A 15,325-nucleotide genomic window follows, 5' to 3' on the forward strand; every position below is an offset into this window, starting at 1 on the left:
AATTGAGAAAATCATATTGAAAAGATTAAAAACAAATATAATGATAATGAGTCATTAACAAAGAGATAGAGATTCTTAAAAAGACAAATTAGAAGAAATATTGTGGAGTTGAAGAGCACAATAACCAAAATGAAAAACTCACCCACCAAAGTATTTGTACTGATAAAATAGAGAATCAGCAAACGTAAAACTACATCAAAAGAAAATATGCAACTTGAAAAGCAAAAGTGAAAAAGAGTAAAAAATAAATAAACAAATATTCTTAGACCTATAGGACACCATCAAATATATCAATATACATTTAATAGGACTCACAGAAGAGGTAGAAAGTAGCAGAGAATGTTGAAGAAATAGTAAAAAAAAAAAAAAAATTGGAGAAATCCTGAAATATTATTGAAAAAAATAATAGCTGAAAACTTCCTAAATTTGAAGAAAAATCTACTTGCCCAAGAATCTCAATAGATTATAAATAAGATAGAGATCCACATTTACACACATCATAGGCAAATTGTTAATAACCGAAACCAAAAAGAAAAATCTTGAAAGGAGCAAGAGAAAAACAATTCACTACATACAAGAGAACATTAATGAGATTAACAGTTGACTTCCCATAAGGAAGAATGCATGCAAGAAGCTATTGAGATAACATTAAAAGTACTAAAAGAAAAAAACTTGTCAAAAAGAAGGAAAGAAGAAAGAAAGAAAGAAGAAAGAAAGAAAGAAAGAAAGAAAGAAAGAGAAAGAAAGAAAGAAAGAAAGAAAGAAAGAAAGAAAGAAAGAAAGAAAGAACCTGTCAACCAAGAATTCTATAATAAGCAAAAATATGCTTTAAAGATTTAAAAAAAATCTTTCTTAGGTAAACAGATATTGAGAATATTTGCTACTAGTACATCTGTTTACAAGAAACAACTGAAGGAAGGCCTTCATGCTGAAAGGCAATGGTACCAGATGGTAACACGAATAAAGAATGCCATTAAAGTCATAAATTTACGTACATAAATATAAAGATGGAATAATATATTTTTCATCGTTTCTAAAGTTATTTAAAATACAATGACTCTAGGTAATAACTGAAAACTGTGTTGGTGGCTTTATAATATATATAAATATAGTATGTGGGACAATCACAGCACAAAGGTGAAAGGCAATGAAGCTATATTGGAGCAAAGTGTCCATATTTGCCAAAATTAAGTTAGTGTTAACATAAAGCAGATTGTGATAAGTAAATATGTATGCTACAGTCCCTCAAGTAGTGTGTCCCTAAGAAAATGGCATTAAAAAGGAATAAAAATAGTACATTAGAAAGCTACTATTTTGCACAAAATAAAGCACTAAAGGAAGAGCAGAGGAAGAAAAACATGAACATAAAAAACAACATTTAGCAAAGTGGCAGAAATAAATCCAACCATGTTAACAAATCCAATAAATATGAATGGATTAAATACTCCAATCAGAAAGCAGAGATTGGCCAGGTTAAAAGCAAAATGATAAGAAAAACAAGATCCAATGTTATGCTTTCTGTAATAGACACACTTTAGATTCAAAGACACACAAAAAAATTTAAAAGTAGGGATCCCTGGGTGGCTCAGCAGTTTAGCACCTGCCTTCAGCCCAGAGCATGATCCTGGAGTCCCAGGATTGAGTCCCACATTGGGCTCCCTGCATGGAGCCTGCTTCTCCCTCTGCCTGTCTCTCTCTCTCTCTCTCTCTCTCTCTGTTTCTCATGAATAAATAAATAAAACTTTAAAAAAATTTTAAAGTAGATGACTTAAAAATATACCATGCAAGTAGGAACCATACAAAAACTAGAGGAGCCATACTAATATCAGATTAAGTAAATTTTAAGACAAAGCATGTTACTAAAGAAAAAGGATTTTTATGAAGTAAAAAGTCAATTTACCAAAAGATATAACAATTATAGATGTATATACACCTAACGACAGAGGCCCAAAATACATAGCAAAACTAACGAGATTAGAAAAATAAATAGTTCCATAATAGTAGTTGGGCACATTAATATCCCACTCTGGATAATTGATAGAAAACCAGATAGAAAATCAACAAGGATACAGAAGACTTGAACAACATTATCAACCAACTTAACCCAACTAACATCTAGTAAACACTCTCCCCTCAGCAATAACTGAATATATAATCCTTTCAAGTACACATAGAATGGTCTTTAATATAGATCACATACTAAGCCAAAAAAGAAAAAAGAAAAACATCCACACACACACAATCAGTTTGAAAGGATTAAGAGTATGCTCTCTGACCACAATACAATTATGTTTCATTAGAAATCAACAAAAGAAATTTATGAAATCCAAAAATATTTGGAAATTAAACAATACATTTTTAATAACTCATGTGTCAAGGAAGGAATCACAAAAGAATTTAGAAAATATTCTTTAAATGAATAAAAATGAAAACACAATATATCAAAATTTACAGGATGCATCTAAACCAGTGCTTAGAGGGAAATTTCTAGCTTTCAGTCTGTATTAGAAAAGAAAAAAAAGTCCCAAACCAGTTAGCTTAAGCTTCCATTTACAAATGTTTTAAAAAAGAGAAAATTAAACCAAAGTAACCAGAAGAAATCAAATAATAAAGATAAGAGTGGAAATCAATCAAAATTTTTTTAAAAAGCAGGACAACACGATGGCCAAACTGTGGAAGGAGCCTCGGTGTCCATCGAAAGATGAATGGATAAAGAAGATGTGGTTTATGTATACGATGGAATATTACTCAACCATGAGAAACAACAAATACCCACATTGCTTCAACATGGATGGAACTGGAGGCTATTATGCTGAGTGAAATAAGTCAATCAGAGAAGGACAAACATTATATGGTCTCATTCATTTGGGGAATATAAAAAATAGTAAAAGTGAATAAAGGGGAAAGGAGAAAAAAAGAGTGGGAAATATCAGAAAGGGAGACAGAACATGAGAGACTCCTAACTCTGGGAAATGAACTAGGGGTGGTAAAAGGGGAGGGGGGCAGGGGGTGGGGGTGACTGGGTGACAGGCACTGAGGGGGGCACTTGATGGGATGAGCACTGGGTGTTATTCTATATGTTGGCAAATTGAACACCAATAAAAAATAAATTTATAAAAAATTTAAAAAATAAAAAAACAGGACAAAATAGAGTAATAATCAATAAAAGGAAACATTGATTCCTTATAATGATCAATAAATTAAACAAATCTTTAATTTACTGATGCAGAGGGGAAAAAAACACAAATTAGTAAAATGAAGCATAAAAGAGAGCACATCACCAGTAACTTCATAGCAATTTAAAGGATTATAAGTGGAATACTGTGAACAACTTTATGCTAACAAATTAGACAAATTACAAGAAATAGACAAATCCTAAGAAGGGTACAAACTACCAAAAGGCTCAACGAGAAAGAGAAAATATGAGTAAACATACTACAAATAGAGATACTGATTAGTAACTTAATTAGTAATTAAACATTTTCTCATAAGACTTAGAATAGCACAGTATTGATGGAGAAAAACAAAGCTAGAAGACCAATACTACCTTATGTCAAGACTCAGTATAAATCTACAGTAATCAGGACAACACAGTATTGAGGAAAGAACAGACAAATAGATCACTGGAACATAATAAAGAACCCCAAATAGACCCACATAAATACAGTCAACTGATCTTTGACAAAAAACAAAAGAAGCACAATGGAGCAAAGCTCAACTCTTCAACAAGTAGTGCTGGGGGATGATTGGGTGGCTCAGTGGGTTGAGTGTCCAGCTCTTGGTTACAGCTCAGGTCATGATCTCATGGGTCTCAAGATTGAGTCCCAGGCCAGTGTTGCACTCAGTGGGGAGTCTGCTTGAGATTCTCTCCCTCTGCCCTTCTCCCAATCATGCATACTCTCTCTCTCTTTCAAATACATCCATCCATCCATACATACATACATACATACATACATACATAAACAAATCTTTATTTTAAAAAAAAAGAGTGGTGCTGAAACAATGGATATCCACATGCAAAAAAGAAAATCTAGATAGAGACATTACGCCCTTCACAAAAGTAAACTAAAAATGAATCATAGACCTTGGATATGGAGACGACTTTTTAGATGCGGCACCAAAGATGTGATCTATGAAACAACTGAGAAGCTGCACCTTGCTAAAATTGAAAGCTTCTGCTCTTTGAAAGACAATGTCAGAGAATGAGAATACAGGTCAGACTGGAAGAAAATATTTGCAAAAGACACATCTGATAAAGGACTGTTACCCAAAATATACAAAAAACTCTTAAAACTCAACAATAAGAAAGCAAATAACTTGATTTAAAAATGGGCCAAAGACACAGACATCCAACCGAAGAAGATATAGGGGTGGTTAATTAGTGTGTAAAAAGTCACTCCACAGTTTATACCATCAGGGAAATGTGTTTTTTGTTTTTGTTTTAATTTCATTTAAATTCAGTTAATTGACATATAATGTATTCTTGGTTTCAGAGGTAGAGTTCAGTGATTTATCAGTCTTATGTACACCTGGTGCTCATCACATCACATGCCCTCCTGAATGCCCATCACCCAGTTACCCAGCTCCCTTCAGAGACCCTCAGTAGGGAAATATGTTTTAAAATAATATTGGGGGACGCCATTCAGGAGGACACGTGATTGTCATATGCACTGTTACATGCAACCAACAAACCACTAAATTCTGCCCCTGAAACCAAAAATACAGTGTTAGCTAATTTCAATTTAAATTGTTAAGATTTTAAAAATATAAATAAATAAATGCATAAATAAATAAATAAATAAATAAATAAATAAATAAATAATAAAACAATAAGATACCAGTATGCACCTATTAAAACGACTGAAATCTGGAACACTGACAACAGTACATGGTGGTGAGGATACGGAGCAACAGAAGCTCTTTATTCATTGCTGGTGGGAATGTAAAATGGTGCAGTCGCTTGGAGAGTTTGGCAGTTTCTCACAAAACTAAACATATTCTTACCATATGATCTAATGATCATAGCTCTTGATATTTACCCGATAGAGTGAAAACACATGTCCATACAGAAATCTGCACAAGGATGTTTATAGCAGCTTTATTCATAATTGTTTAAACCTGGAAACTACCAGAATGTCCTTCAGGTGGTGAACAAACTGGTGCACCCAGACAATGGAGTATTATTCAGCACTAAACAGAAACAAGCTACCAGGCCATAAAAAGACATGGAGGAAGCTTAAATGCATATTACTCTGTGGAAGAAGCCAATCTGGAAAGGTTACATACTGTATGATTCCAACTTGAAGAGGCAAAACTGTGGAGGCAGTAAAAAGATGAGTGGAGGTGGAGAGATGAATGAGTGGATCACGCAGGATGTTTGGGGCAGTGAGTACGTAGGATATACAGTGCGATACCGTGATGGTGAATACGTGGCACTATGCACTTGTCCAATCCCATAAAGTGTATGACATCAAACTTGAACCCAGAGGTAAACTATGGACTTTGGCAATAATGATGTGCTTTGTAGGTTCATCGACTGTCACAAATGTACCACTCCGAGGGGGATGTTGATGGGGGAAGCTCTGCATAAGTGGGATCATGGGGTATGAGTATACCCCTGTATCTTTTCTGTATATTTTTCTTAATTTTAAGAAAACTTAAACTGTAAATCTAAAACTGCTCTTTAAAAAGAAGTCTTAAGGGCAGCCCAGGTGGCTCAGTGGTTTAGCGCCACCTTCAGCCCAGGGCCTGATCCTGAAGACCAGGGGCCGAGTCTGGAGCCTGCATGGAGCCTGCTTCTCCCTCTGCCTGTGTCTCTGCCTCTCTCTCTCTCTCTCTCTCATGAATAAATAAATAAAATCTAAAAAAAAAATAGAAGTCTTAAAAAAATCTTCACATAAAGGAGGGCCCTTACATAGATGGCTTACTCACTAATTGTATCAGACCATTAAAGAGGAAATAATATCAGTCTTTCCAAATTCTTCCAGAAAGCAGAAGAACAGGGGGGAATTTCTCAACTCATTCTATGAAAGCAGTATTACCCTAAAACCAAAGCCAGATAAAGACACCACAAGGAAAGAAAGCTGCAGACCAGCATCTCTCATGAACATGGACTCAGAGATCCTCAAGAAAATATTAAGCACACGGAACTCATCAGTATAGAAAGTCTGAATACTTTTCTCCTCATGATGGAGAGCAATACAAGGATGTCCATTCTTGCCATTTCTATTCAATATTGTACTAGATGTTCTGGCTGGTGAAATCGGGCAAGAAAAGGAAATAAGGACATTCTTCAGAAAGGGAAAAAGAAAAGATATCTTTATTCATAGATGACATAATGCTGTATGTGGAAAATTCCAAGTTCACCAAAAAGTCTACTAGAACTAATAATAAATGAGATCAAAATGGTAGCAGGGTCCTGAATCAATGTAGAAAATCAATTGTGTTTCCATCCACTCGTCATGAACCCACCACAAATGAAGTTAAGAAAATTGTTCATGATTGCATTAAAAAGAATAAAATACTCAGGAGAAATTCAACAAAGGAGTGGAGGGCTCCTATACTGAAAATAATGAAATACTGCAGAGAGAATTTAAAGATCTTTAAAGTGGGGGGAGGCATCCCATGCCCATGGATTAGACAGCTCAGCACTGTTAGGAAGGCATTTCTCCCAAAACCATCCTGGAAGTCTACAGTTCCCATAAAATCCCAGCAGTCTGTCGATGCAGGAATAGACACTGATTCTGAATTTTATATGGAAATGCAAAGGATCCAGAATAACCAAGGCAAAGTGGGAAGACTTCCATGTCCCCATCTCAAAATTTACCGTAAATCAAAGGTAATCAACATTGTGTGGACTCGCATAGCAGTGAGGATGCAGACCATTTGGAATAGAATTAGAAGTCCAGAAATAAACCTTGATTTTCAGCAATGGGGCTAAGACAATTCAGGGAGTGACAACTCTCTTTATGGATGATTCAAGACCACTGGACATTCACATGCAACAAGTGGACTCAAACCCTTACCTTGAACGCCTACAATAAATGACTGCCAACAGATTATAGATCTACATGTAAGAGCTAAAACTAGGAAATTTTTAGAAGAAAACATGGACGTGATAGATCTGACACCAGAACCACGATGCATAAAAGAAAAATATTGGTAAGTTGGACTTATGGAAATTAAACCCATTAAAAGATGCTATCAAGGAAATGAAAAGTCATCCCACTGCCGAGGGGAACCATAGATACAATGTGGGATCTATATCCAGGGTATGTAAAGAGCCATTACAATGGAATAACCACAACAAAAACTCAATTGAAATGAGCAATATATTTAAATAGAAATTTCACTGAAGAAAAAAAAAAAAGAAATTTCACTGAAGAAAATGTACTTTCACCAAAGAAAATAGATGAGCTTGATAAGCTCACAGAGAGATCCTCGACATCAGTAGCCATCAGGGATTGCAAATCGTTTGTGGTGGTTCATGATGAGTGGACGGAAACACAACTGATTTTCTACATTGATTCAGGACCCTGCTACCATTTTGATCTCATTTATTATTAGTTCTAGTAGACTTTTTGATGAACTTGGAATTTCCCACATACAGTGTTATGTCATCTGTGTATAACGATATCTTTTCTTTTTCCCTTTCTGAATGTCTTTATTTCCTTTTCTCACCAGATTTCACTGGCCAGAACATCTAGTACAATATTGAATAGAGATGGCAAAAATGGACATCCTTGTGTTGCTCTCCATCGAGATACCACCACCCACCCACTAGAACAGCTACAAGCAGGAAGGTGGGCAGTGACACGCGTGTCCAATGAAGATGGAACACACGCATATGGCTAGTAGGAGCATGACCGGTGCAGCTGCTTGGGAACTGTCTGTCAGGTTCTTCAAAAGCGAAATATGAAATGCACCATGGGACCCAGTAACTCCACCTGAAGGGAAGTGAAAGGAGTGACCACACAGTGACACTTGCCCAAATGTCCAGCAGGCCAGTCCCAAAAACCAAACACTGAAACAACCCACACGTCCATCAACCAGGGAGCAGGGAGTGTAAGAGTTGTAGCCTGGAACGCCTGGGCAGCATCACTGTCACTTCTCTTCTGATCAAGTGGCAGCTCAGCATTTTCTTTGAAGACTTGTTTTGTTATAGCAGCAATGTCCACAATAGCCAAACTGTGGAAGGAGCTTCGGTGTCCATCGAAAGATGAATGGATAAAGAAGATGTGGTCTATGTATACGATGGAATATTACTCAGCCATTAGAAACAACAAATACCCACCATTGCTTCGACATGGGTGGAACTGGAGGCTATTATGCTGAGTGAAATAAGTCAATCGGAGAAGGACAAACATTATATGGTCTCATTCATTTGGGGAATATAAAAAATAGTAAAAGGGAATAAAGGGGAAAGGAGAAAAAATGAGTGGGAAATATCAGAAAGGGAGACTGAACATGAGAGACTCCTAACTCTGGGAAACGAACAAGGGGTGGTGGAAAGGGAGGTGGGGAGGGGTTGGGGTGACTGGGTGGTGGGCACCGGGGAGGCATTTGGTGGGATGAGCACTGGGTGTTATGCTATATGTTGGCAAATTGAATTCCAATTAAAAAAATAGACTTGTTTTGTTGTGTTTCAGATCTGCATCTGCTAAACACTTTGTATTCATAACCCCCACCGAGATCCAATTCCTGCAAAGGGGCAGTCCTCTGAATTTCAAGCTCTGTTCCCAGCATTCTCGCTTGGCTTTCCTCCGGGAAGGGAGAAGGAAGAGCTGGAGCAGGGGGACAGGGACAGAGCAGGCCTGGAAGTGGCCTGTGTGGCCATCTCCCAATTCCTACATGTGGAATCAGTCACATGGTCCCACCTAAACCCAACAATTCTGCAGCCCCCACTGGCAGCCTACATAGGATTTTACAGTCGGTTCTTCTTAATACAGTCCGAATCTTCTTAATAAATATCTAGTCATTTGATAACTAATTAGCCCAGAGAGAACCTGGGATGTTGGGGAACACCCGAGCATAAACTCATGTGTCCCAGGGTCCTCTGGAGTTCACATGTGGAACTCCAGCAGCCTCTCATATTCCTGGAGTCTGGTAGTAAGCCCCAGAGAGGACTTGCCAGAAGGCAACCGCCCAACAAATGTGATCACCCGCAATCTAGGCCTCCTGGTCCAACTGAGTAAGTATCTTTGCTGGGAAGCCAGCACCCAGAAGCGGGCACGGGGAGTTTCCTGGAAAAGGATGCAGAGTCCAAGGCCTGCATGTTGAGTATTGTGTCCAGGCTTCTGGACAGGAAGACAGGCGGGCAGGTGCTGCTGGCGAGGTGGGGTGGCCGCCAAGGAGGGAACATGCAGTGTGCAGGCCGAGCAGAGGGACACAGTCCAGCCTCAGGCTCCCCTACCCAGGCTCGAAGTCCATCTGCTCCATTTCCTCTTTCTGGAATATTCTCTTTATTTACAAGCTGAACTAGCCCTCTGGACAACCATCAGTTCCTTTCAGCATCTCCCCAACCTCTTCCTTCCACCCTGCAGCCTGCTGGGATCTCCCGGTGTGTCCCCACGTCTGTTCTTACTGCTGAGCCTGATACCCCGAGGGGCTTCTGGCCCCACTGTCCTGCTGAAGCCCAAGGATCCAGTCTCATTCCAGCTGTGTTCCTGCCTGGATGCCCTCTTACAGGGTTGGGGGAATGGGTCTGACTGATTCACATACCACGTTCTACTTCGGGCAAGGAGTTTCTTGCAGAGGTGGGAAGCACAGCTGAGGCTCCCCACAACCCCGTGCACCCTCACAGAGCAAAGTGGACCTGCCTGGGCCTGGCCCACCCTGGCCAAAGCTTGTCCTCCATCCTGGTGCAGGAGCAGGTGGCAGCCTGCGGGGACAGCCCCCTGCCTCCTGGGGAAAGCCCCCTCCCTGCCAGGTCGGCCACACCAGCGCTGGGTTGTAGTACACCTCTCGCTAAACTGGGGGCCAGGACCCCTCATTGCTCACAGGGAAAGTCGTGTCAAGCCTCGTGCCCACAGGGCTCCCACTGCCCTCCCCAAAGAGAGGCTGAGGCTCCAGAGTCAGCTAGAGTGCTGAGAAGAGAACACATCTCCCGTGTCACCGAGGATGCTGCGAAAACATGCTTCTTTAGATAAAGGAAAACTTCTGGACGTAGGCACCTGAATTATCTCATGCTTTCCAACAATGTCATTAAATATTGTTTTTCACACAATCCAATCATCTTTAAGGAACAAGCATACATTCTTTGTACTTGTCAGTCAGTGTAGCAGGTGTTTTCGCACTGGATTGTATTTGTAACAACTTCTGGTTATTCAGAAGCTAAAGTAAACTGATACTTAAAGAATAAAAAAGAAAAACAAGAACAACAACAACAAAAAACCCTAAGCTTACCAACTTAATTTTAATTCCATGTAGAATGAATACATTCAAAAGAGAAAAAAATGTTCTGAATGCCAGAAGAGCTCTGAGAGTAGGAATGCCATTTTAGCTTGAAATGCTCCCCGCAGACAAGTGAGTGTGGATGGCTTGGCCGCGTCCTGCAGCAATTATTAGTGTTCACACAGCATGCGCTGCACCAGACCTAAGACCGCGGGTCCCAGTTTGTGTTTATTGCTGGGCACGTCTCCTGTGGGTCAGTGTCTCTGCACAGGATGATCCCGAGGCCAGTCCTCCCAGAGTCAAGGTCCCCAGCCAACCTACAACCCCATCCTGACACATGCGTCCCTAGACAGAGCATGCTGGGCTGTTTTCCTAATATTGAAGTTTCCAAGAGAATAAAACAGACGAGTAGAAAAGGTACTGAAAATGGAAAGTGGAGGACCCCTCTGACAGCTCTCTTCAGTGTGTGCTCTGCGCCCCGGTCGGGTGAGGGGGGAGGCCCTGGCCCTCCTGCGCCCTGCTGCACCCTGCACCCTGAGCCCTGCACCCAGCTGTGCCCACCTGTGCCCCAGTGCACCCTCTGCACCCCGGCCGGCGCTCCAACCTCCCCTCCTCCTCCAGCACCGATTCATCAAGTTCAGACTCCAGCTTGATTAACGCTCCCACCTGTCCTAAACGTCGATAGCTATCACCGCATATCCAATTCCACGGTGGCGATTATACTATTGATTTCAGATGCTTGCAGCCCCGGCGTCAGTGGCCCAGCTCCAGGGCACCTCCCGACAGAGGTGTTATTAATGCAGGGTTTAACTTAGACTCGTTTTTCAAAACGCCTATTTTTTATGAAAGGTGCCTATAAAGAAGTGTTGGAGGGTTGAACTAACTCAGAAACGTGCTCTCTTACCCACATATATATCTCACCAGTGGGTGTGGACTCATTCTGTGCCTCTGAAAAGTTTCAGCCTCGGGAGCCTGGACTGCGCTGGGAAGGGTCCAGCATCAGAAACCTTTCTGAATAAAAATCACTGTAAGAACCAGAAGATGACACTCTGAAAGCGATTGTATTTGCTTCCTTTGAGGTAGATAATCATAACCAAAATTAGTATACTTTATCTTCATGTCGCAGTGTAATTACAAAGAAGAAAAAAGGAAACCAAGATTAAAAGCCCCAGAATGTGTAACTCTACAACTATTAATCCAACCCCACTTTTAATTTCCATATACTTGCAAGAGTTTTTTATGGAATTACCAGGATTCTCTATGAAGATCTATTTTTATGTGTATTTAAGCAGTTTCTCTACACAGTGGCCCTAAAATAATTAGTAACTTCCTATCTTATGTTATGACATCCACAAAGTAAACTTCCCTCGAAGTTCTCCAGCTTTATAAAAGAGGAACATTTTACAAAACACGACGCTTCCGCTGCCCTACATCACACGATTATCGTGATCTAGTGGGCTCTCGTAAAACAGCTTGAAAAGAGGAAAACACTAAATAAAAGTGAAATATTAATACTACTATCACCATTAGTAATGGCCAGTAATATGCTAGCATTTAATTGCCTTGTTAGAAATAAAATCCCAGGCTTTGTGCTAATGTACTCCAAGGAGGTGGACACCTCGTGTTTTCTGTGGACTTTGTAGTTCCTGGGTGTTTTGGTTTCTTCTGGTAAGTGGGTAGCTCTCTTAAATGACCGACCCTGCAGGGGTGCCAGGCCCGCACCTAAGAACAGGGGAGGCTGGCTGATGACTGCCCCAGGGAGCCCATCCGGTCTGTGCGTTGACGGGTCTGCAAGCTCTCCAAGGGAACACATTTAGTCTGTTTTAGAAATGCACACAAGTTGCTTTCCATTAGCCAGGAATGTTTTTGTTTTTGTTTTTGTTTCTTGAGCCAATGTCTCCATACCCCCCTTGAGTGGTCTGGGTGAGTGTGAGAACTTGCTGGCGGGGCAAAGAGGGTGCCAAAGGCAGGACAAGGGTGTGTGCTGGAAGTAAAGCATGTGGTTCTGCAGACTCTCTGTGTGAGGACCCAGGAGTGGAGGCCAGCATGTCTACAACTTGAGGACCAAACATCTCTGCTCTCTTTCCACAAAAGGAAGGGTTTCCTCAACATAGGTGAGCAGGACCTTCAGGATCTGCAGAGGTGAGGAGGTGGAGCTGGGTGGTGAGGCAGCTTGGCTCACGGACGGGTCTGGAAAGAAATGTATGGTCAGGAGCAGCGAGGAACCCACCATGCCCACCTTGCGCTGGAGCCAGTGCCTCTCGTCTTCATAAGTGCTGATGCTGAAGCAAAAGCAACGCAAGGCCGGGGTCCAGGCCATGCGGGCTGCCCGAGGCCAGCAGCCAAATGAGAGCCTGCACACACCTTCGAGCCCTAGGAGACGGAAACCCAACCAGAGCTCACACAGGAATGGCAGCAGGAGAGGGTAGGTGCAGAGCAGACCCCCGGCCACCTGCCCCAGCCGCCACCTGCTTCCCATGGTCTGCAACCCTCTTCTCCTCTGGCTCAGCCACCAGCCCTTCTCTGCGTCTTAGTTGCCTGCCCCAGCAGCAGTGGGCTCTCCCCATGCAACAGAGAACTGGCTGCTTTTGTTCAGATTTATGTCATCTCACTGAGTAACCCCAAAAGGCCAAATAAGTAGGCAAAATTAAAACATTAGGGACGTGCTTCATCATGGAAAAATCCAAGTAAAAGACAATCAGATCAGCCGGACTGGGCAGTCAATCCCTAGAGCCACCAACCAGATCCACAGGGACAAAACATGGTGGTTGGTGGGCATAATTGTCCTGTGTCCAAGGAGCCAGATGCTCAGAGGAAGGAGGCTGGCCTATGCCAGGAGTCAGGAAGGGATTCTGGACAAAGAAGATACTACAAATCTGTGGAGGGCAGCCCACCAGCGTGTCCCCACCCCAGGCGCTGGGCTCTGGCAGGGCTGGGGGTAAATTTTGGCTTTGCTTTTTGTTTCTCACCTTGTGTGTGTTACTTAAAATGCCTAAAATACTACCCAGCCATCTGTGCAAAGAGGTTATGTTTTTAAATAACTAGCTCAAGATTGTCTTGGATGACAATTTATTGTCATCACCAACCTTGGTGAATTTTGAATGGTATGAGACTCAATTAGGAGAAATAACGGTGTAAGTATCCCATGACTATTTGCTGTAAATAAACCAGTGCTTAGAATAATAACTTTTTTAAAAACCTGGTTTCTTTAAAGGAGATCTCTAAAGAGGTTCTTTAGAACCTGTTCTAAAGGTTCTAAAGAACCTGTTCTTTGAAGCTCCCGACAACTGCAGGAGGACAAGGGAGCACCGAGCTAGAAAGGACGAAGCTCACAGGCCTCAGCGTGCATGTGTGTTCGTGATTCTTGTGTGTCACAGACAACTCAGAGCTGTCGCCAGGAATCGAATTCAGTAACTTTTCAGCAAAACTCTTCCTGTGGGAGAGGGCTGACTAAACACAATAATGCCTTCACAATGCAGAAATTCTGGTAGATTCTTTTATAATTGCTTGAATTGGAGAGAGGCTGTTTGACATCTTCCACCAGGAGAATCAGGCCCCAGGCCCCTACCCAGCACCAAAGCCCGAGAAGGGACTGGTCCCACAGCCCTGCTTGTCCTTCTGTGTTCTTTAAGCCCTTCAGCCTTAGTGCTCAGGACCAGTGTGTTTGTGACACAAACCAAGAACTTTTACTTTGAGTAACAGCCTAGGGAGAGCCAAGCTATTCCGGATGGAAAATGCAGAAAATTCAGGATTGAGCAAACAGACAACATCTCCCAGACGTGCCTGGCCAAGCTGACGCCTGGTCTGGGGATGACCGCTGCTTCCAGTGCTGTCACCCCTGAAAAGCATGGGCCTCCCACCCTCTCCGTCTGTGTCTCCCTCCCCCACTCTCCTGAGGCCGCCTCAGCCAGGCTGACGACAACCCTGAGTAACGAGCTGCCCAGAGGCTCCCTGTGAGTGCCTGGTGTGAGCACCCAGGGAGCAGGGTCTGCCTGGGGCGGCCACCGGAGAGGGAGCCTCCTGCTGACCCGTGAAATCGCTGGGGCGGCGCCGAGCTGCGGGCCCCCCTAAGTACCTGGCCTCTGCCTGGCCTCCTGGACAGAGTGTGAAGTCAGTGCAGACGGGTGCCCCCGATTGTCCAGAATCACCCCGTGGATGGGCTGCGGGAGCAGGGGAGGGGCCAGCACAGGAGGGAGAGCAGGGCGGCCAGCTTTGGGAGAGACAAAGGAAGGAGGTTAACTGGGTTCACGTCAGAGACATGAAGCCCAGAGAGTGTGAGCCTGAGAACAGATGTGGAAGATCGCTGTATCCACTCCGTCCAAGGGGATTGGGGCAGGAGCAGGATCCTCATTTTCCCGATCCGGAGCTCCAGACGGGTCGGTCAGCACGACCCTAGAACCCCTCGGTGCTCCTCTGCTCACCTCCTAATGCAGTTCAGAGCCGGAGATGGACAGACAGAGGGACCGGGGTCCTGCAACTCAGCTGTGATGTGCAGCCGCCCGGCAACTTCAATAATTAATTGTCAGGCCAATTATATTGACAAGCTCATCATTTATCTCTTCCTATCTTTGTTCCAAGTTTGGTCATCCATTTTCAAGAGAGCCCTGACCTTCAGTCTCCACCACCCCTAGAAAACTTGCTGCACACTTGCTTTCCGGGGCTCCTGCCTCAACAAGCAGAATCCTATTTGTCTCCAGAAACAATGCAGATTCCTGTCTGCATTGACGGAGGGGCATCCCGGGCTGTCACCTGCCCCCTGCACCCTCCCGGAGGCCTCCCGATAGCCCATCAGCTGGCACAGAGCAGCGGCAGGAGCCGAGCCACCGTACACCTGCAACGGTGTGAACAAACCCTGATGTGCTTCAGACCTAGCTGCTCCCTGCCAGGGGCTGCCCAGGCCATAATCAGAAAGCAGAACTCTCACGGAGACAAG

The sequence above is a fragment of the Canis aureus genome, chromosome 31, assembly GCF_053574225.1.
Source record: "Canis aureus isolate CA01 chromosome 31, VMU_Caureus_v.1.0, whole genome shotgun sequence".
NCBI lineage: Eukaryota > Metazoa > Chordata > Mammalia > Carnivora > Canidae > Canis > Canis aureus.